This window comes from Bos taurus, unplaced genomic scaffold (assembly GCF_002263795.3).
Source record: "Bos taurus isolate L1 Dominette 01449 registration number 42190680 breed Hereford unplaced genomic scaffold, ARS-UCD2.0 Leftover_ScbfJmS_2468_375, whole genome shotgun sequence".
In the NCBI taxonomy this organism is placed as follows: Eukaryota; Metazoa; Chordata; class Mammalia; order Artiodactyla; family Bovidae; genus Bos; species Bos taurus.
Window position 1 is genome coordinate 1 of NW_020191539.1, and position 24,340 is coordinate 24,340.

The following is a 24,340-nucleotide window of genomic DNA, read 5'->3' on the forward strand; positions in this document are numbered from 1 at the left end:
CACATTCATGAAAGTACATGATATGCTTACATATTCATTCAAACACAGGATATGATCACATGTATATACTCAGTCATTTACACCCAAACATGAACATGTTCACATATACACACACTGAACCTGATCACAAACTCACAAGTACACTCATTAAAACAGTTGTGTACATGCATATGATCAGCATTCACACATACATCCATGCATTGATTCAGAAATAGATGTACACAGTAACAAGTCACACAGATCATCATGGTTACACCTTCACTCAGAGGTAAGCATGCTACCATCATGCACATGCTTACAAATTCACTCAAAAACGTGAACACACAGAAAACACACAAAAGCACATTAATACACTGACATATGAACAGGCTCAATTCACTCCTACACACAGACAAGCTCACATATGTCCACAAATTACACATTCACTCAAATGAACATGCTCAAAGATTTACTCCCATTCGTAGATAACGCGACACATGGACAAATTCATTCAAATACAAATATGCTTAAACTAAAATAGTTATGCACTCACTCACACACCTCAATATGCTTCACATACACTGTGTCAGTCATAAATTTACATACATGAACATACTCCTCCTTAAGTTGGTCACAAACATGCACATTCAGTCACACATGCAAATGTGGGTACAATCTCCTTCACACACATAGGTGCACACACACACACACACACACACACACACACTCACACATTGTGCCGCCCCCACATCAGGACCCAGTATTCTCAAAGCAGGCCTCTTTTGGCAGGCTGTTGCCCTCTTACCACATGAACTGTGGTGTGGGCTCCCAAATATTAACAACACTGGCTGGCTGTTTTGGATACAGATGCCCACATCTCCCTAATCCTAGTAAGGCACTCATATTTTAAAACAAGCGTCCCCAACCTCTAGGATCTAATGCCTGATGATCTGAGATTAAGCTGATGTAATAATAATAGAAATAAAGGGCACAACAAATGTAATATACTTAAAACATCCCCCACCCCCTGGTGCATGGGAAAATTCTCTACCCAAAACCAGTCCCTGGTGCCAAAAAATGTTTGTGACTGTTGCTTCAAAGGGATTCCCCAGGAGATGACTGGCTTGGGAGGATAATTAATTGAAAGGATGATTGCCTACTGAGGTTTTAAAATTGACTTAATTTTGCTAAAAGATGCTTCTGCCCTGGTTGTTCTCTCTGAAATTATCTCTTTTCCTGTTATTGGAATCAGCAGATAACCTCACGAAACAGTCCTAAGGCTTCTATTCTACTAGTAGGCCCTGGCCAGTGGAAATTACTGAACTTTCCTCTACCCATGTGGGAGGTACTGACTAAAAGTAAAGCACTGAAGATTATGACCTGTCTTAGCCTTGTTAGTGAAAGGATACGGATCCCCACTTTGTGGTTTCCTGCTATGGCCTGTCCTCAAGCCACTACTAATGGGTAGAGGCTATCTATGGACTAGAGAGAATTAAAGGAGGCTGCTCCCTGTATCAGAGCCCCTCTACTAGGTATTGACATTATGAATCTCATACCGGAATGAATGACACTCAAGTAATATTGGTCAATGGTCCGGAGGCCTAGACTGGTCTAACATGTTCTCTTTGTTAAATGTGTCATAGGATAATTGAGCACAATTTGCCTTCCCCTTTGAGGATCAACAGTACACTTTTCCCAGTTGCCTGTAGGGTACATGAATACCTCTGGGATTTCACAAGGAATTTGCCGTCTGGATCTAGACTCCTGCTCTGCACCAGGCACCTCCCACAGAAACTCAGCTCTGGCATTGTACTGATGTCATCCTTGTCCCGGGACCTGGCTATGACTCTGTGTCACACACTGTCACCACTGTGAGTAAACACTTCACTGAGGGGATGGGCATAAGCTACATAAGCTACAGGGAGCCTCCTAGTCTGTTCAATGTCTGGTCTATAATTGAAACTCAGAAGGGTAAACTAGTCTGCATTTGGTAGAAGAAAAGCTTCTCATGCCCCAACCTCCCATGTTGGTAAAGGAGATCCAACATTTGGTAGTAACATTCAATTCCAGTGCCAACCTCCAATATTTGCTGGTCCCTGTGTATGGAGCCACCCTCAGGATATCCACTTATCTGTGGGGACCCCGAGCAACAACAGACACTAGATAAACTAAAGAAGTCTATCGTTTCAGCTCTCCCACTAGTGCTCTGAGAACAGGACTTACGGTTAGAAGTTTCAGCCACCCCAAAATTCATTTCTAGGATCCACTGGCCCACATGTCCATGGGTTTTTGGCATAAGCAACTTGCAGACTAAGTCCAAAAGTATTGGCCAATGGAGAGGCAACTTCCAGAGATACACTGAGCCCTCACTGAAACTCAAAGCTCTACTGGAGCAGAGCCAGTTATGCTATGAGTGGAGATTCCTATTATGCCCTGGGTGATAGCAGAAGCTTCTCCCATACAAGCAGAGGTCTGTATTCAAATGGTAATGTATCTACTGGATTGAGCTAAACCTGGACTTACTAGAGTGTTGCAACTCCATGAGAAAATAGCCACATTCCCTGCCACTAAGTTAACTTGCCATAACCTCCCAGCCTTCTTTTTTTAATGTTTAATTAATCACATCTGTATAATGCTGAACATTTGATACGTTAAATTTTATTTTTATTCTATTTTTTTTATTGAACTCTAGATAGCATATTCAAATCAGAGACATTACTTTGCCAACAAAGGTTCATCTAGTCAAGGCTATGGTTTTTCCTGTGGTCATGTATGGATGTGAGAGTTGGACTGTGAAGAAGGCTGAGCGCTGAAGAATTGATGCTTTTGAACTGTGGTGTTGGAGAAGACTGTTGAGAGTCCCTTGGACTGCAAGGAGATCCAACCAGTCCATTCTGAAGGAGATCAGCCCTGGGATTTCTTTGGAAGGAATGATGCTAAAGCTGAAACTCCAGTACTTTGGCCACCTCATGTGAAGAGTTGACTCACTGGAAAAGACTCTGATGCTGGGAGGGATTCGGGGCAAGAGGAGAAAGGGACGACAGAGGATGATATGGCTGGATGGCATCACTGACTTGATCGACCTGAGTCTGAGTGAACTCTGGGAGTTGGTGATGGACAGGGAGGCCTGGCATGCTGGGATTCATGGGGTTGCAAAGAGTCGGACACGACTGAGTGACTGATCTGATCTGATCTGAGTGATGTACAATGTTGCATTAGTTTCAGGCATACAGCAAAGCGATTCAGTTATATATATGTATATACTCAGGTATATGGTAGCTCCTCTCGGACGCCGCCCCTGACCTTGGACGTGGGGTAGCTCCTCTCCGCTGCTCCTGCACCATCGCTCCCGTTCCGTTGCTGCCGCGGCTAATTGCAAACATCCACTGGATCATCGAAAAAGCAAGAGAGTTTCAGAAAAAACATCTATTTCTGCTTTATTGATTATGCCAAAGCCTTTGACTGTGTGGATCACAATAAACTGGAAACTTCTGAAGGAGATGGGGATACCAGACCACCTGACCTGCCTCTTGAGAAACCTCTATGCAGGTCAGGAAGCAACAGAACTGGGCATGGAACAACAGGTTGGTTCCAAACAGGGAAAGGAGTATATCAAGGCTGTATACTGTCACCCTGCTTATTTAACTTATATGCAGAGAACATCATGAGAAATGCTGGGCTGGAGGAAACACAAGCTGGAATCAAGATTGCTGGGAGAAATATCAATAACCTCAGATATGCAGATGACACCACCATTATGGCAGAAAGTGAAAAAGAACTAAAGAGCCTCTTGATGCAAGTGAAAGAGGAGACTGAAAAAGTTGGCTTAAAGCTCAACATTCAGAAAACTAAGATCATGGCATCTGGTCCCATCACTTCATGGCAAATAGATGGGGAAATAGTGGAAATAGTGGCTGACTTTTTTTCTGGGCTCCAAAATCACTGCAGATGGTGACTGTAGCCATGAAATTAAAAGACGCTTACTCCTTTGGAAGGAAAGTTATGAGCAACCTAGTCAGCATATTAAAAAGCAGAGACATTACTTTGTTCACAAAGGTGCATCTAGTTAAGGCTATGGTTTTTCCAGTAGTCATGCATGGTTGGTAGAGTTGGACTATAAAGAAAGCTGAGCACAGAAGAATTGATGCTTTTGAACTGTGGTGTTGGACATGACACTTGAGAGTCCCTTGGACTGCAAGGAGATCCAACCAGTCCATCCTAAAGCAGATCTGTCCTGGGTGTTCATTGCAAGGGCTGATGTTGAAGATGAAACTCCAATACTTTGGCCACCTGATGTGACAAGCTGACTCATTTGAAAAGGCCCTGATGCTGGGAGAAATTGAGGGCAGGAGAAGAAGAGGATGAGATGGTTGGATGGCAACACCGACTCAAAGGACATGGGTTTGGGTAGACTCCGGCAGTTGGTGATCGACAGGGAGGCCTGGTGTGCTGCAGTTCATGGGGTCACAAAGAGTGAGACATGACTGAGCGACTGAACTGAACTGAACTCAGGTGTATGTATGTTTATATATATATTCCTTTTCAGATTCTTTTTCCTTATTGGTTATTACAAAATACTGAGTATAGTTTACTGTGTTAAATGTTAGGTCTTTGTTGGTTATATATTTAATGTATAGTAGTATGTATATTGGAGAATGCAATGGCACCCCACTCCAGTACTCTTGCCTGGAAAATCCCATAGACGGAGGAGCCTGGTAGGCTGCAGTCCATGGGGTCACTGGGAGTCGGATACGACTGAGTGACTTCACTTTGACTTTTCACTTTCATGCATTGGAGGAGGAAATGGCAACCCACTCTAGTATTCTTGCCTAGAGAATCCCAGCGGTGGGGGAGCCTGGTGGGCTGCCATCTATGGGGTCGCACAGAGTTGGACATGACTGAAGCGACTTAGCAGCAGCAGCAGTGTGTATATGTTAATTCTAAACGACTTTTTATTTTAGAATTCACTGTTTTATATTTCACTTTTGATTCTTTTTTAAATGTATTTTTAGTTGAAGGATAATTGCTTTACAATGTTATATTGATTGCTGCTGTACAACAACGTGAATCAGCATATATTCCCTCCCTCCTACCCCCTCATCCCAGCCCTCTAGGTTGTCACAGAGCACCAGGCTGAGGTGCATGAGCCTAGAACCTGTTATACAGAGTGAAGTAAGTCAGAAAGAAAACAAATTCGTATATTAGCACATATATATGGAATCTAGAAAAATGGTACTGATGAACCTCTGTGAAGGGCAGGAATAAAGACACAGACATAGAGAATGGACTTTTGGACACAGAAATGGAAGGGGAGGGTGAGATGAATTGGAAGAGTAAGACTGACATGTGTGTGTGTGTGTGTGTGTGTGTGTGTGTGTGTAGAATAGATTCGCTAGTGGGAAGCTGCTGTATAGCACAGGGAGCTCAGCTCAGTGCTCTCTGCCTTCTATACAAGCCTTCCATTAGTTTATCCATACAATACACCAATTTCTTCTAATGTTATTGAGGGGATAACTAAATAGCTTTTACAATCCTTGGGACCGTCACACGGTTTACACAGTCAGACTAAAGTTTGTACATCACTGTAATGCAAAATAACTGTGGGTGTTACAAGAAAAGATTGCTTGGGTTTTTTATCTATCCTGTCATCCTCCAGTCCCACATGAAGGACTGTGGAGAGAACTTGGAGGGCAGTGGTCCTTCCAGTGGTCAAAATACTGCCCATGCTTTAGGTTATATTAAATTCGTGCCCCTATGGCATAACTGCACCATGTTTAAGTTCACAGCAAATGATGGGACCATCAACAGAGACAATTCTATTTCTGCTGGTGTGCAATTCCACACGAGAAAGAACCCAATTATTGGTTTTCACAGGCATGAGAGCACAGGCAATGCCATGAATAGAGAAGAAACATTCACCTGGTACTTTCATTTCTTCCTGTCTCCCTCAGACAAAACCCAGAGCTTAGCCACCTCCTTCTTGATCGTGATGAGAACCTGATGTGAACCAGTGATTCTGAAACCGTCCTTTAGCCTGTGTTCATCATCATCCAGTATAAAGCCAAGCAAACCACTCTCTGGAGAAAGAGGTGACCTTATCAGCCACCCCGGTACTTTGCTCCTCAAAAGGCACCGTGGAACCCAGGAGGTGGACCTAAACCCCTCCCAGACCAGACCATGTGAACAATACCAGGGACAATCAGGCTCCCTACTGCTGGCTATAGGTGACCTCCAACTTTAAGTCCTATCCTGTTACCAAGGTCCTTCTCACCTGAGAAGTTCCTACCCTTGCTAGTGTTGACTCTATGTCTCTTGCCGGTTCACCCAGCCCTAGTAATCTCCGCACTACTGTTGACAAGGTCTGTCTGGAAACTATACCACATGCACCTAACAGGGTGTCTTACAACACAGGTCAGATTGGAGGCAATGGGAACCATGCTGTTGGCTATTCACATTGGTCAGTCCTGCTAAATGACCACAGATACCAACACTGAGGCTAGCAACCTTCTCCTGTCTCTTCTACTACAAGCAACACCCATTCTGGGTAAGCTAGACTCTTTAGATACCACTTGTGACTCATAGATGGTTCTAAACCCTCAGGGCCAACTCTGACCTCAAATCAGATGAGACTGACTGTGATTAAGTAGTGCCATTAACCACATAGAGCCACTGCCTCTTGAGATTTATGTAAGGAATTGCCCAGAGATAGTATGTACCCAGTATTACAACCAGGATGCTTGTGATGAGTGCAATCATATGAAAAGTGCTGTAATGCAGGGCTATACCAACAAACTCTATGGGATTACAGTTAGATAAAATTATAGCTCTTGCTAATCCCTGACAATAATGACTAATGTAAACCCTGCCAAAATGTATATCTTTACAAATGTTGGTTTCTTTTCTTATCAGTTGTTAATATAACGTCTTTTCCTCTCTTTCCAGTACAAGTCCCATTTATTGAAGCTTGCACTCAAAGAAGTTCGTCTAAGTGACCAAGGACAATTTACCATGAATTTCCTCCCTGGTTGGGAATTTACTTTATTTATTGACTTAATAATATTATTGTTTCGTTTTTATTTTTGCTGTACTAGGTCTTTGTTGCTGCACGGGCTTTTCTTTAGTTGTGGCAAGTGGGCCTATAATTCGTTGTAGTGCAGGGCTTCTCATTATGGTGACTCCTCTTATTGTGGAGCTCGGGCTCTAGGGCATGTGGGCTTCATAGTTGTTGCTCATGAGCTCAATAGTTGCAGTTCCTGGGCTCCCGAGCACAGTCTTAATAGTTGTGGTGCACAGACTTAGCTGCTCCACGCTACGTGGAATATTCCTAGACAGGGTTCAAAACCTTAAAATATTGGCAGGTGGATTCTTTACCACTGATCCACCAGGGAAGCCCCATGGCCACTTATAATTTGTATGTGTATATATGTGTGCACACACACGCACACACACGCAGTATACTTATTAGGAAAGGAATGTATACAACATAATATCCAGGACAAGGCATGTCTAAAGAGTCAGGAGCTTCATCCAGTCTGGAAATTCTTTTCTAGCCTGATTGTCTTCCAATATCAACTTCAAGGTTTCCATCACACTCAGTGGGAGTGGGCCTTTCAACAACTCCAGTGCTTACTGCCCACAGGAAACAATCATAGCCTTTGAGTGTGACAGCAAAGAAAATTCTCCTGAAAACTGAAAATTTTCAAATCCCATAGAGACATCTAACCACTTTCTATATGAGAGTTTTTCCATCCAAATCGATGCTACTTGTTTACAACTATTAAAAATTCATCAGGCTTACCAAGAGCATCATTAATAAGGACTTGGGAAGTATTGGGAGGGAAATTGCAGCCCAATTTTACTCTTCTGGGGGATATTAAAACATACCCATCCTGTCTTACAGAACAATAATGATAAGCCCAGTAGCAAAGCTAATCTGGGAGGAAATCTATTGAGTTAGTCACATGACCACCTCCCAAGAGGCCACCTCTGAGGCTATAAAAGTAACATAAACAGCTGCCAAAGACTTCGCTGTAGCTCAAACCATTAAGAATCTGCCTGCAATTCAGGAGACCAGGGTTCGATCCCTGGGTCAGAAAGATCCTCTGGAGAAGGGAATGGCGGTCCACTCCAGTATTCTTGCCTGGACAATCCCATGGATATAGAAGCCTGGCAGGTTACAGTCCATGGGGTTGCAAAGAGTCGGACATGACTGAGTGACTAACACACACACACACACACACACACACACACACACACACACACACAGCTGCCAAAGAAAAATTCCCCCAGAGGGACCTAATGGGCCAAATGTATAATATAGTTGATACCGATTTTTGAAATAACTTGGCCCACCAGGCTATTTGTTATGGGTACTTGGTAGGAAACTCAAACAATAATCACACCAATCTGAACAAGAAGGAATATAGGCCTTCTTATTGCCTTAGTCACGGCAATACATAAGATGGCAAATTTAACCACATTCTGGACTTTCTTCTGCCAACCTGATTTTAGTGCATGTAGCATAGCATATACCTCTCCTTGGCCAAGTTCCCCCATAAATCTCATTTATTAAAACGAGCTTGTTCCCCTCCCCATGAATATCCAGAAGCTAATCTATGTAAGTATGTGAGCACTGGTGGGCTGAGTCTGTAACCAGTTTATATGACCCAGGTACCTAATGCAAGGTGGATAACATGCAGTCTTGTTTGACTGTAAAGCCTTATGCTTCTATTCATATCACCATGAAGTGTGTGTGTGTGTGTGTGTGTGTGTGTGTGTGTTAGTCATTCAGTCGTGCCTGACTTTTTGCAACCCCATGGACTGTAGCCCGCCAGGCTCCTCTGTGCTTGGGATTCTACAGGCAAGAATACAGGAGCGAGTTGCTATTCCCTTCTCTATGGACGTCGAATAGTAGTAAGCTGTAAAATCACCTTTATAGCAACAAAGGCAGCAGAGATAGCCCAGTGGGCCTGTAAGAGAACCAAGCGGCTTCCCCTATCTCAAGCTTCCCCTTGCCTGAGCCTGGAAAATATTTCTCATACTTGGTCTAGGCCCTAAATTTCATATTTTTACGTAGCAGCTGAACTCTCCCAAGTATTTGCCAACCCAAACCATGCGAGCCAGAACTCTCCAATGCCACAGACTTGTTCACATGCATACATTCCTCTCACATTTACTTACTCTCGAAACATGCTCACACATTCACTCACAATTATATTCACAAATTTACCCTCACACATGAACATGTTCATATATTCACTCACACTTGAATAAGCTCACATTGATACACATACTCATATATGCTCCCATGCACACACACCCACTCACTTACATGTATACATTAATACACACACAGGAACATCCTCACATTCACCACATCTACTCACATGCACACTGTCATAAATTCCTCCCACAAATATACTCACATATTTACAGTCCCACACAAACGAGCTTACTTATACATTAGCTTATGTGAACAAATGTGCTAAAATCCATGCACATGACCATAAGTACATTCATAAACGTGAACTCACAGACCCTTAATCATAGGAATATTATTCACATTAATAAAATGACATATGAATTGGCATGCTTATTTATTCATTCAGGGTGACACTCAAACATTCCCTGTCTCACACTAATATGCTCACACTCACGGAGACACATATTTATCACACACATGTTCACAAATTCATCATTTATTTGCTAAGCTGTGTCTGACTCTTTTGCGACCCCATGGTAGCCACGGGGGAAGCCCTCACAAATTCATGGACATACATAATGGTGGCTTAGACAGTAAAGAATCTGCCTTCAGTGCAGGAGAGGGCTTCCCTAGGGGCTTACCTGGTAAAGAATCCGCCTGCGATGCAGGAGACCTGGGTTTGATCCATGGATCGGGGAGATCCCCTGGAGAAGGGAATGGTACCCATTTCAGTATTCTTCCCTGAAGAATTTCATGGACAGAGGAGCCTGGTGGGCTACAGTCCATGGGGTCGCAAAGAATCGGACATGACTGAGTGACTAACGGTTTTACTTTCTTCACTTTCAATGCAGGAGACCCAGGTTTAATCCCTGTGTCAGGAAGATCCCATGGTGAAGGGAATGGCTACCCACACTAGTATTCTTGCCTGGAGAGTTTCATTGCTAGAGGATCCTGGCAAGCCATGGGGTTGCAAAGATTCGGACGTGACTGAGCAACTAACACAGTTGAAACCTTCATGTTCACATATGTGAGAGTGCTCATTCACTTGCCAAATATGATCATGCACACAAAGTCATTCACACATTCTCACATACATTGACACAGTCACATTTTCACTCATGAACATACTTGACTTAAACATAGTTACACCCACATGGTCAAACATTCACTCACACACACAACATGCTTACCAATTCACTCACACATAGATACCCTTCAGTAATTTGTACATAATTACGGCTTCAGTAACACTTGCACAGTGTTCTCATATGTAAATATACTCATCAGTTATTGATGTACATTTGCACACATACACAAATATGCTAAAAAAATTCACTCAGTCATACATACTCACAAAATGCATGCGTTCATATACACAGACTCACAATAACAAGCTCACATGCTCACTTACAACACCATGCTCACAAAGTCACTCACACATAGAAACACATACATAAACACATATGACCACACATCCACATACACAAATATGCCTACACATTCCTTTCTTCATGCAAACTTGGTCACATATTCACTCCCTAAAATGAAGATGCCCACAGATTCACTCACACACACTCAAATATGCTCATATGTAAAACTCACACCTTCACTTACTTGTACACATTAACACATCCACAGACAGACATGCGCACTTATTCACTTACCCCGAAAACATGATCACGCACCACAAAGTCCACACTTTCACTCATGCATATGGATCAGTTCAGTTCAGTTCAGTCATTCAGTCATGTCCGACTCTTTGCGACTCCATGGACTGCAGCACCCTGGGCTAACCTCTCCATCATCAACTCCCGGAGCTTGCTCAAACTCGTGTCCATTGAGTCGGTGATGCCATCCAACCATCTCATCCTCTGTCGTCCCCTTCTCCTCCCGCATTCAGTCTTTCCCAGCATCAGGGTCTTTTCAAATGAGTCAGTTCTTCACATCAGGTGGCCAAAGTATTGGAGTTTCAGCTTCATCATTAGTCCTTCCAGTGAATATTCAGGACTGATTTCCTTTAGGATGGACTGGTTGGATCTCCTTGCAGTCCAAGGGACTCTCAAGAGTCTTCTCCAACACCACAGTTCAAAAGCATCAATTCTTTGGTGCTTAACTTTCTTTATAGTCCAATTCTCACACACATGACTGCTGGAAAAACCATAGCTTTGACTAGACAGACTTTTGTTGGCAAAGTAATGTCTCCGCTTTTTAATATGCTGTCCAGATTGGTCATAGGTTTTCTTCCAAGGAGCAAGCATCTTTCAATTTCATGACTACAGTCACCATCTGCAGTGATTTTCAGATCAGATCAGATCAGTCGCTCAGCCGTGTCCGACTCTTTGCGACCCCATGAATCGCAGCACACCAGGCCTCCCTGTCCATCACCAACTCCCGGAGTTCACCCAGACTCACGTCCATCGAGTCAGTGATGCCCTCCAGCCATCTCATCCTCTGTCGTCCCCTTCTCCTCCTGCCCCCAATCTTTCCCAGCATCAGAGTCTTTTCCAATGAGTCAACTCTTCGCATGAGGTGGCCAAAGTACTGGAGTTTCAGCTTTAGCATCATTCCTTCCAAAGAAATCCCAGGGCTGATCTCCTTCAGAAGGTCAACCACTGTTTCCCCTGTTTCCCCATCGATTTGCCATGAGGTGATGGGACCCGATGCCATGATCTTAGTTTTCTGAATGTTGAGTTTTAAGCCATACATTCAGATTAATTCATACACACACATTCACTCATTTAAATATAATTACATGTTAACAAGCTTATGCAATCAAACATGCTGAAAGATTTACATGCATGTGCTCACATACTCACAGATTTACTAGCACTTGTACATACTCTAGCATATGAACATACCTCTAAATATTCAGATACCCAAATATAGTAACATGCTCACATACATGACAATGCTTATGAATTCAGTTGCACACACGAATATGATCATATACATAAGGTCACTTACATTCATTCACACACATCCACACACTGACATGTTCACTCTCACACAATAGCATACTTGATGTTAATGTGCTCCCTTACTCAGCAGTCGCACACATGCTACAAATTCATTCACATACATAGCCACTCTCACATAAAATCACTTCCCCACACATCCATTCTCATTGTCCCATTAACATGCTCATATATACGTACATGCTCACTATTCACTGATGCAATAAGATACTCAAGAATTCATACAGACACAGACTCCAGTATATGCATGTTTATACATTCACTCAATTGCATGAGTTTGCTCACAAATTTACTTATACACTGGCATGCTTGTATTTGCTTATGTGAACACATCCACATATTCACTTATACCCATGTATTTATCCTACTCACAAATAAAACGACCTATTCTGTCACACACAAATATATTCTCACTTTATCAGGCTGGTTGCACGATCATCCATGAACATCTTTACACATACATTTGGACACAAACACACTCAATCCTTCATATATATGAATATGCTCACACATTCATGCACATGTTAACATCCTCACATAAGGATACGCTTGTACATTTAGTCACTCTTAACATCAAACAGATTTATTCTCACACACAGACTGACACATACACCATACACTCACAAACACATGCTGACGCCCAACAGTCAAAACTATGACCCTGATCACATACACACATATACAGTCACTGTATATACAAGGGGCTTCCTGATAGCTCAGTTGGTAAAGAATCTGCCTGCAATGCAGGAGACCTCAGTTTGATTCCTGGGTCAGGAAGATCGGCTGGAAAAGGGATAGGCCACCCACTCGAGCATTCTTGGGCTTCCCTTGTGGCTCAGCTGGTAAAGCATCCGCCTGCAATGTGGGAGACCTGGGTTGGGAAGATCCCCTGGAGAAGGGAAAGGCTTCCCACTCCAGTATTCTGGCCTGGAGAATTCCATGGACCATATAGTCCATGGGGTCGCAAAGTCGGACATGACTGAGCAACTTTCACTTTTTCTGTATGCAAATATACTCACATGTAAACTCCCCAGAGTACCTGCTCCCATGTATGAACATACACACTCACTATAGAAATTATTATCCTCCTATATTATACACTCATGCATATACTTCCATACAAATTCACTCACATAGTCAAATATACCCACATATTAACTCTCTCAGAGGCAAATAATGTCCATGTATTCACTCACAGGCATGAGCATACTTAACATGTATACTGAATGACACTCATAAAATATGTTCACACATTTATTTACTTATAAGGACATGGGTGCAATATCACTCACACACAAGACTATTCATATATGTCACATGTACACACACATTTCCTCATATGTGCATGTAAACACAAATGAGGACATGCTTACACATTCACTTGCAGGTGGACATGCTTCCAAACACACATTTACACATTCATTCACAGAAATATATTCTTCCATAAGAAGCTCACATAAATAAACACACTAGCAACATTACTCATATGCACGCTAAGTCACTTCAGTCATGTCCGACTCTATGCAACCACATAGATGGCAGGCCACCAGGCTCCCCCGTCCCTGGGATTCTCCAGGCAAGAACACTGGAGTGGGTTGCCATTTCCTTCTCCAATGCATGAAAGTGAAAAGTGAAAGTGAAGTCGCTCAGTCGTGTCTGACTCTAGCGACCCCATGGACTGCAGCCTACCAGGCTCCTCCATCCATGGGATTTTCCAGGCAAGAGTACTGGAGTGGGGTGCCATTGCCTTCGTATGAAGGTGCTCAAACATCCATTCACTCACACAAACATGATGACAAATTTATTCCAACATAAAGACAGTGTAATATGAGCTCACATGCACAGATCCTGCACATACATACACTCTCAAATCCCTTCACACATGCAAATTAACATAAACAAGAACACATTCACCTTTTCAATTGCAGATAAACATTTTCACACTCATCATGAAGCTCACACATTCAGATACCCACAGATGTACATACCCACTAACAAGTATATGCTCACATGTTCACTCATAAATTTACACATACATTAGCAACGCCATGCAAACTAGTATGCTTACATTACACATTAATTCATACACATGAACAAACAAACATCCATGTACAAATTCACAGTTTTACTCATGCACATGAATAGCTACCAATAGGTATTAACACACAAATATACTCACACCAACACTCTTATCCATGAATGGGCTCACATCAGTCTCATACATGCACACATATTTATTCATCGATATGTTCTTGATCAGAGATTGACTCAAAATGGAGGGTACACTGACATACTCACACATATGTTCTCATTCATTCACTCAAACAAATATACTCAGACCAAAATGGCTACACACATATTTACTCACCTAAATATGCTCACTCATATGTATCAACACATACGTATACTCATGTGTGTTCTATAATTTATGCTCACACACACTCACATATTCAGTTACCAACACAAATACGGTTTAAACAACGCAGACACACATAACCCCTTGTGCATATTCACATACCAAGTCACAGATGCATATCAACATATTAAATATAAAACTTGACTACCACTCGCTCATATACATATGTATATTCAAACATACAACTAAACTTATGAATTTACTTAAACAGCAAAATTAGTAATATACATGCACACATGTTGTTACTTGCAATATCATGCTCATAGTTCACTCAGTCAGAAGGGTAAAATGACAGATTAACTCATAGTCACACTCACATACACAGTCTTCAACATTCTCTCACACAAACATGCTCGACCATTCACTCACATGAGCATAATGCATTTATTCACTCGCAAGAACACGCTCACAAAATCACTCACACACAAAACCAAGTCATTTTCCCTTACATATGCAGACTCACGCTTTTACTTCCATAAAATAAGATGGTCACAAAGGACCATGCTCATGTGTTCATTTGTACATGAACCTGCTCACACTTATAAATGCTCACACAATCACACACATAAGTATACTCACACATTAACATGCTTAAAGATGAACGCCCATGCAGTCACAGCATGCTAACAAATTTACTAACACACATAGATGCACTTACCATCCACATGTTCACACGCTCAATCCAACAGACTTGCTCACACGTTTCTTAGCTCATACGAACACGTACACAAATTCATTCACACACAGAACACATTCATACATGCTTGTTTTACAAGCAGAAACATACTCATACATTCAGCCACCCTTATGGGCATCCCCATCTCAACATGATCACACACTCAAATGTTAACACATTCAACCGTGCACACGTATTAATGAAATCATACACATGTATACTCTTACATATGATGATTTGTACAAATCACATGTCCAGTCTTATGCCCATATTCATATACACATGCGCAAACATCTCTGCGTTCTCTCACACACACGTACCTGCTGTCATCCTTGAATATGCTTACAAATTCACTAAAACAAATTTGTGCTCTTATGCATATATTCACACATTCACTGACACAAACATCCTCAATTCTCACACACATGTAAACACACATACTTTGAGACCACCAATGCACACATTCACTCATTCACACAATTCACATAAAAGACACACTCATATCTCACATGAACACATTTCCTCATTTACACATATTAGCGCACACTTGAAGGTGAAAGAGGAGAGTGAAAAAGCTGACTTAAAACTCAACATTTAGAAAACAAAGATCATGGCATCCAGTCTCATCACTTCATGGCAAATAGATGGGGAAACAATGGAAACGATGACAGACTTTATTTTCTTGGGCTTCAAAATCACTGCAGATGGTTACTGCAGCTGAAATTAAAAGATGCTGGCTTGACAAACATAGACAGTGTTTTTAAAAGGCAGAGACATCACTTTGCTGAGAAAGGTCTGCATGGTCAAAACTATGATTTTTCCAGTAGCCATGTACGGATGTGAGAGTTGGACCACAAAGAAGGCTGAGCACCAAAGAATCGATAGGCACAAATTGTCATGCTGGAGAAGACTTTTGAGAGCCCGTTGGACAGCAAGGAGATCAAACTTGTCAGTTCTAAAGGGAATCAGTCCTGAACATTCATTGGAAGGACTGATGCTGAAGCTGAGGTTCCAGTCCTTTGGCCAACTGGTGGAAAGATTGGACTCATTGGGAAAAGACCCTGATGCTGGGAAAGATTGAGGGCAGGAGGAGAAAGGGGCAACAGAGGATGAGATGGTTGGATGGCATCACTGACTCAAAGGACAAGAGTTTGAGCAAACTCCAGGAAATAGTGAAGGACAGGGAAGCCTGGCATGCTGCAGTCCATGGGGTTGCAAAGAGTCGGACATGACTGAGTGACTGAACAACAACCAAGCACACTCAAAAACAGGGACATACTCACATTCATTGACTTAACGTGCATTCTCACAGACTCACACTCACAGAAACCCAGTCATATAGATGATGTGCTTACACACAGCCTGCTCACAGGCACGTTGACACACTCAAACAGAAATCTGATTACATAGTCACTCTGACACAAGCATACTCACACTCACCATCAACTCAAACATTCACTCACACACACAAAGATTAACTCACTCAAATTTAGCATAGAGCACACTTCCCTGGTGGCTCAGACGGTTAAGCATCTGTCTACAATGTGGGAGACCCGGGTTCGATCCCTGGGTAGGGAAGATCCCCTGGAGAAGGAAATGGCAATCCACTCCCGTACTATGGCATGGAAAATCCCACGCACAGAGGAGCCTGGTAGGCTACAGTCCATGCAGTCACAAAGAGTCGGACACAACTAAGCAACTTCACTTTCACACGCTCACATTAACAGGCTTATGAAAACAAATATAGATATTCCCTCACTGACACAAGCATGTAAACACATATACAGAGACTCACAAATTCCATAGGCTTGAACACACCCATTTAATTCAACACTTAAATATTGTTACATAACATACTGTAAGACATGAAAAAGTTCACAAATTCACTCTCACAAATGTTTATGTTGTTGTTCAGTCACTCAGTCGTGTCTCTTTGTGGCCCCATGGACCGCAGCACGCCAGGCTTCCCTGTCCTTTTACGACCTCCCAGAATTGCTCAAACTCATGTCCATTGAGTCAGTGATGCCATCCAGCCATCTTGTCTTCTGTCATCCCTTCTCCTGCCTTCAATCTTTCCCAGCATCAGGGTCTTTTCTATGAGTCAGCTCATCTTCTGTTTCAGCATCAGTCTTCTAATGAATATTCAAGACTGATTTCCTTTAGGACTGACTGGTTTGATCTCCTTGCAGCCAAAGGACTCTCGAGAGTCTTCTCCAACAGCATAGTTCAAAAAGCATCAGTTCTTCAGTGGTCAGCCTTCTTTATGGTCCAACTCTCACATCCATATATGACTACTGGAAATACCATAGCTTTGACTTGATGGACCTTTGTCGCTAAAGTAATGTCTCTGCTTTTTAATACACTGTCTACGTTGGTCATAGCTTTTCTTCCAAGGAGCAAGTGTCTTTTTTTAATTTCATGGCTGCAGCCACCACTTGCATTGATTTTGGTGCCCAAGAAAATAAAGTCTGTCACGGTTTCCATTGTTTCCCCATCCATTTGCCATGAAGCGTTGGGGCCAGATGTCATGATCTTAGTTTTTTTGAATGTTGAGTTTTAAGCCAGCTTTTTCACTCTCCTCTTGCACTTTCATCAAGAGGCTCTTCACGAAAAGCCTCTTCGCTTTCTGCCGTACGGGTGGTGTCATCTGCATATCTGAGGTTATTGATGTTTCTCCTGGCACTCTTGATTCCAGCTTGTGCTTCATCCAGCCCAGCATTTCTCATGATGTACTCTGCATATAAGTTAAATAAGCAGGGTGACAATTTCCAGCCTTGACGTACTCCTTTCCCAATTTGCAACCAGTCCTTTGTTCCATGTCTGGTTCTAACTATTGCTTCTTGACCTGCATACAGGTTTCGCAGGAGGCAGGTAGTGGGTACAAATGTATATGTTCACATGTATGTGCATGCTCCCACATTCAGTCACTTACATTAATATGTAATTAATATGCAAATTCCAGTAGATAATGCCTTTCCCAGGTGTGATGTGGCTTGGGTGTTCCCAGCATCATAGTATGTAGATCCTGTTGGAAATGCTCTCAAAATGGTGCCACGGGAATAGAACAGACGATCAAAAATGGCTCAGCAAGGTATTCTTCACTTCTGCAGAAGGGCGCTTTGCAGACAAAAGGTCTGGGAGCAAGCACACTGAGTGGGAGGTCTGACCAGGTTTTATCCCTAAGACGCAGGTTCCCTCCTCTGGCTCCTCATAGGCTGAGGACCAGAGTCACAATCTTCCCAGGATGTCACCTAAGATTTTTATTGGTCGATGGGGTCATGAGTAATACCTGCAAGCTCTTGAGTGGAGGACTGTTTTACCCACCCCTTTAGTTCTCTGAACATATGCAGGGTAAAAACCCATGAAATTACCCTACCAAACTGTTTTTATGAGGAAGGGGAGAGAACAAAGGACTGGCAACAAGCTGCCATTTTTAGAAACTTTATTCACAAGCTGGGTGTATATGTATATATATATCTAAATAGTGTGTCCTTAAAATGAATATGGATCATTTCTCTATTTCTCATACCTTCCCTTTTGGTAGAAAAGACTGTATTTTCCTACAGTCCACAGAGAGAAGAGTGCAATCTAAGTCATATTCCATGACTTCTGTACCTTCATGATACTGGTGTCTTGGTAGAGGGCCTCAGTCTGGATTATGGGGCAGTCAGCATCATTCAAATGTATTAAAGCTTGAGATAGTACTTTAGTCTACCTGGCTAAAGTGGTTTTACCTGTTAGTAATTTAATCTGCTGCTTCAATATTCTCCTTTTCTTTTCCATCACCCATGCTCCTTAGGGGAGACAGAACCTCCATTTACTATCATGTTCTTTTGTGCAAGCTTGTCTATCACGATATTTGAAACGTCATCCTTGGTCACTGTCCATTTGACTAGTGTATCTATACATAGTACTCTACTCTTGTAATTCCCTAATGATGACCTCTTTTTTGTGTGTGGTGACTGGAGAAAAGTCTAAGTTAGGCCACACACAGTGTCCACCCAAACCAAGACATTTAGAACCCTCACTCGGGGGAAGGGGGCCGATATAATCATTTTGCTCTCAGTGACTCACCAGTGGGGAGCTCCAGTGAATGGACTCACGCTCCTTTGGCAGTTGCCTTGGGCCTTGTTTAGAACACACAGCAACTGCATTAACCAAGTCATTTTGTTTCAAGGGCATTCTAGCAACCTTGGCCATATGCCATCCCCTTCAAACACTATGGTGGCCACTCTTTGTATGCTGTATCTACTGAAGGGCAGATTGCTAAGGCTTGTACCCGGGCTAGGGTGTCAGCTTCATGCTGCCAGAGGGTATCAGTGCCTCATGATCTGGTATATGGAAATCAGTGACAACTGACTCAGGTTCTGGCAAGCAAACCCAGATGGCTTTCTATATATTCTAACCCCCAAAGGGCTTATTCATAATTATCCACCCATATGCTTCCCACTGTCCAAGCCATAGGGTTAATCCCTTTAGAACAGCAGAATTTTCAGTGCAAAATGTTAACAGTCAGGACCTATGAGTGATTACCAGTGAAATCTTCTGCATTCATCCCCATGGCTGCCGCAGTTCATTCCTGTTTCTATCCAGATGACGTCAGTGTTGCTAAGACCAAGACCAAATTCCCAGACACCTGGATTAAACCGATCTGTACCTGATGTCCTCATGGGCTGCCAGAGGAATACGAGTGGGGGAATTTGGAGGACTGACACATTCTATAAGGCCTAGTGGGGAAGGAAATGGCAACCCACTCCAGTATTCATGCCTGGGAAATCCCATGGACCGAGGAGCCTGGTGGGCTACAGTCCATGGGGTCGCAAAGAGTCGGACACGACTGTGGGACTTCACTTCACTTCACTTCACCTCATAAGGCCTAGTAGCACCTGCATTTTTAGAGACAGTGGGCTGGCATACAGGATGCGCCTCTGCTGCAAATAGGCAACCATTTAGTCAAAGTGGGGGGTTAAGCTATGGCAGATGTGGGTCAATAGAACATGTTCTCAATCTCCCCTTGATAGGAAGGCAAATTCTTACTATAAAATGCTGTTCCTTAAAACTGTCTGGTCATATCTAATTTGTGTGCATTCTCAGATATTCCAGTCAGAGCCTTGGTAATATAACCAGTGTTTCCGTTTGTGTCCTGTTACAAGGAGAACAGATTATTATTGTATTTATACAAATAAATATATGACCATAGAAATCAGAATACTCACAGAACACTCCAAAACCTGGAGGGATCAGATAGGGAGAAAAAAGTAAATGTTTCATCTTTATTCACAAATGTATATGTTAGCAAATTGCTCATAGCTTAAGAGAAAAGAGCAAAAGTTTTCTCAACTCTGGAAAACCAAAACACAAAGGAACTAACAGTGTTTCAAACAGAAAGTCAAAATTATGATCATCCTCATTATTTCACTCAGTCCCATGAAATTTATGGAGAAAGACCAACACTAAAAAAACAAAACAAACAAACAAACAAACTGCCCTTTTTAACTGATGAAGGAAAATTACGTTTTAGTTTAACGTAAGTACACTATAGATATTAAAGCCTTTTTTTTTTCTTTCGTATAGAAGCCTAATGAAGTTCAATAATGTATCCAATCTAGATCATATAAGCAACACTACTCTCTCAAGTCTGCATTTTTGACATGGCTCCTAGTATGGGAATTGTGGGCCACATCTACATTCCAAGGACAGGGGAGGTAGCGAGGAGCCTCTCACTGCCTGAGTCCAGCTCACCTGTCAACCAGTGGTCACATCCTCTCAGTAAGCTCTAACACAGATACACTGACCTGGACCCTGACACATTGACTCCTTCACACAAATGTGCTCAAATGCTCATAAATTCACTCATTTCAGTTCAGTTCAGTCGCTCAGTCATGTCTGAATCTTTGTGACCCCATGAATTGCAGCACGCAATTCATGTCCATCACCAACTCCCGGAGTTCACCCAAACTCTGGTGCATCGAGTCGGTGATGCCATCCAGCCATCTCATCCTCTGTCGTCCCCTTCTCCTCCTACACCCAATCCCTCCCAGCATCAGAGTCTTTTCCAGTGAGACAACTCTTCACATGAGGTGGCCAAAGTATTGGAGTTTCAGCGTCAGCATCATTCCTTCCAAAGAAATCCCAAGGCTGATCTCCTTCAGAATGGACTGGTTGGATATCCTTGCAGTCCAAGGGACTCTCAAGAGTCTTCTGCAACAACACAGTTCAAAAGCATCAATTCTTCGGCGCTCAGCCTTCTTCACAGTCCCAACTCTCACATCCATACATGATCATAGGAAAAACCATAGCCTTGACTAGACGAACCTTTGTTGGCAAAGTAATGTCTCTGCTTTTGAATATGCTATCTAGGTTGGTCATAACTTTCCTTCCAAGAAGTAAGTGTCTTTTAATTTCAAGGCTGCAGTCACCATCTGCAGTGATTTTGGAGCCCAGAAAAATAAAGTCTCACACTGTGTCCACTATTTCCCCATCTATTTCCCATGAAGTGGTGCGACGGATGCCATGATCTTCGTTTTCTGAATGTTGAGCTTTAAGCCAACTTTTTCACTCACCACTTTCACTTTCATCAAGAGGGTTTTGAGTTCCTCTTCACTTTCTGCCATAAGGGTGGTGTCATCTGCATATCTGAGGTTATTGATATTTCTCCCGGCAATCTTGATTCCAATTTGGAACCTGGAATGCTAGGTCTATGAATCAAGGTAAATTGGAAGTGGTCAAACAGGAGATTGCAAGAGTGCACATCAACACTTTAGGAATCAGTGAACTAAAATGGACCAGAATGGGCAAATTTAATTCAGTTGGTCATTATATCTACTTCTGTGGGCAAGAATCCCTTAGAAGAAATGCACTAGCCCTCATAGTCGACAAAAGAATCTGAAATGCAGTACTTGGGTGCAATCTCAAAAAAGACAGAATGACCTCTGTTCGTTTCCAAGGCAAACCATTCACTATCACAGTAATCCAAGTCTATGCCCCAACCACTAATGCCAAAGAAGCAGAATTGATTGGTTTGATGAAGACTTACAAGACCTTCTAGAACTAACACCAAAAGAAGACATCCTTTTCATCATAGGGGACTAGAAAGCAAAAGTAGGAACAGGCAAGTTTGGCCTTGGAGTACAAAATGAAGCAGGGCAAAGGCTAACAGAGTTTTGCCAAGAGAACGCACTACTCATAGCAAACACCCTCTTCCAACACCACTAGATGACTACACATGGACATCACCAGATGGTCAACACCGAAATCATATTGATTATATTCTTTGCAGCCGAAGATGGAGAAGCTCTATACAGTCAGCAAAAACAAGACCAGGAGCTGACTGTGACTCAGATCATGAACTCCTTATTGCCAAATTCAGACTTAAGTTGAAGAACGAAGGGAAAACCACTAAACCATTCAGGTATGACCTAATCAAATCCCTTACAGTGGAAGTGACCAATAGATTCAAGGGATTAGATCTTATAGAAAGAGTGCCTGAAGAACTGTGGATGGAGGTTCCTAACATTGTGCAAGAGACGGTGATCAAAACCATCCCCAAGAAGAAGACATGCAAGCAGGCAAAATGGTTGTCTGAGAAGGCCTTACAAATAGCAGAGAAAAGAAGAGGAGTGAAAGGCAAAGGAGAAAAGGAAAGATATATCCATCTGAATCCAGAGTACCAAAGAATAGCACGGAGAGATAAGAAAGCCTTCCTCAGTGTTCAGTGCAAAGAAATAGAGGAAAACAATAGAATGGGAAAGACTAGCAATCTCCTCAAGAAAATTAGAGATACCAAGGGAACATTTCATGCAAAGATGGGCTCAATAAAGGACAGAAATGGCATGGACCTAACAGAAACAGAAGATATTAAGAAGAGATGGCAAGAACACACGGAAGACCTATACAAAAATGATCTTCATGACCCAGATAACCACGATGATGTGATCACTCACATACAGCCAGACATCTTGGAATGTGAAGTCCAGTGGGCCTTAGGAAGCATCACTATTAATAAAGCTAGTGGAGGGGATGGCATTCCAGCTGAGCTATTTCAAATCTAAAAGATAATGCTATGAAAATGCTGCACTTAATATGCCAGCAAATTTGGAAAACTCAGCAGAGGCCACAGGACTGGAAAAGGTCAGTTTTCATTCCAGTCCCAAAGAAAGGCAATGCCAAAGAATGTTCAAACTACTGCACAAATGCACTCATCTCACAGACTAGCAAAGGAATGCTCAAAATTCTCCAAGCTAGGCTTCAACAGTATGTGAACTGAGAACTTCCAGAAGTTCAAGCTGGATTTAGAAAAGGCAGAGGAATCAGAGATCAAATTGTCAACATCCTTTATATCATCGAAAAAGCAAGAGAGCTCCAGAAAAACATCTCCTTCTGCTTCGATGACTATGCTAAAGGCTTTGACTGTGTGGATCACAACAAACTCTGCAACGCTCTTAAGGAGATGGGACTACCAGCCCACCTTACTTGCCTCCTGACAAATCTGGCTGCAGGTCAAGAAGCAAGAGTTAGAACCAGACATGGAACAACAGACTGGTTCCAAACTGTGAAAGGGGTACGTCAAGGCTGGCTATAGTCACCTTACTTATTTAATTTATATGCAGAGTACATCATGCGAAATGCCAGGCTGGATGAAGCACAAGCTGGAATCAAGATTGTCGGGAGAAATATCAGTAACTAGCCTCAGAAATGCAGGTGACAGTACCCTTATGGCAGAAAGCAAAGAGGAACTAAAGAGCCTCTTGATGAAAGTGAAACAGGAGAGTGAAAAAGCTGGCTTAAAACTCAACACTGAAAAACGAAGACCATGACACCTTGTCCCATCACTTCATGGCAAATTGATGGGGAAACAATGGAAACAGTGACAGGCTTTATTTTCTTGGGCTCCAGAATCACTGCAGATGGTGACTGCAGCCATGATTAAAGACGCTTGCTCCTTGGAAGAAAAGCTATGGCAAACCTAGACAGTGTATTAAAAAGCAGAGACATGACTTTAGCGACAAAGGTCCGTGTAGTCAAGGCTATGGTTTCTCCAGCAGTCATGTATGGCTGTGAGAGTTGGACCATAAAAAAAGCTGAGCGCCGAA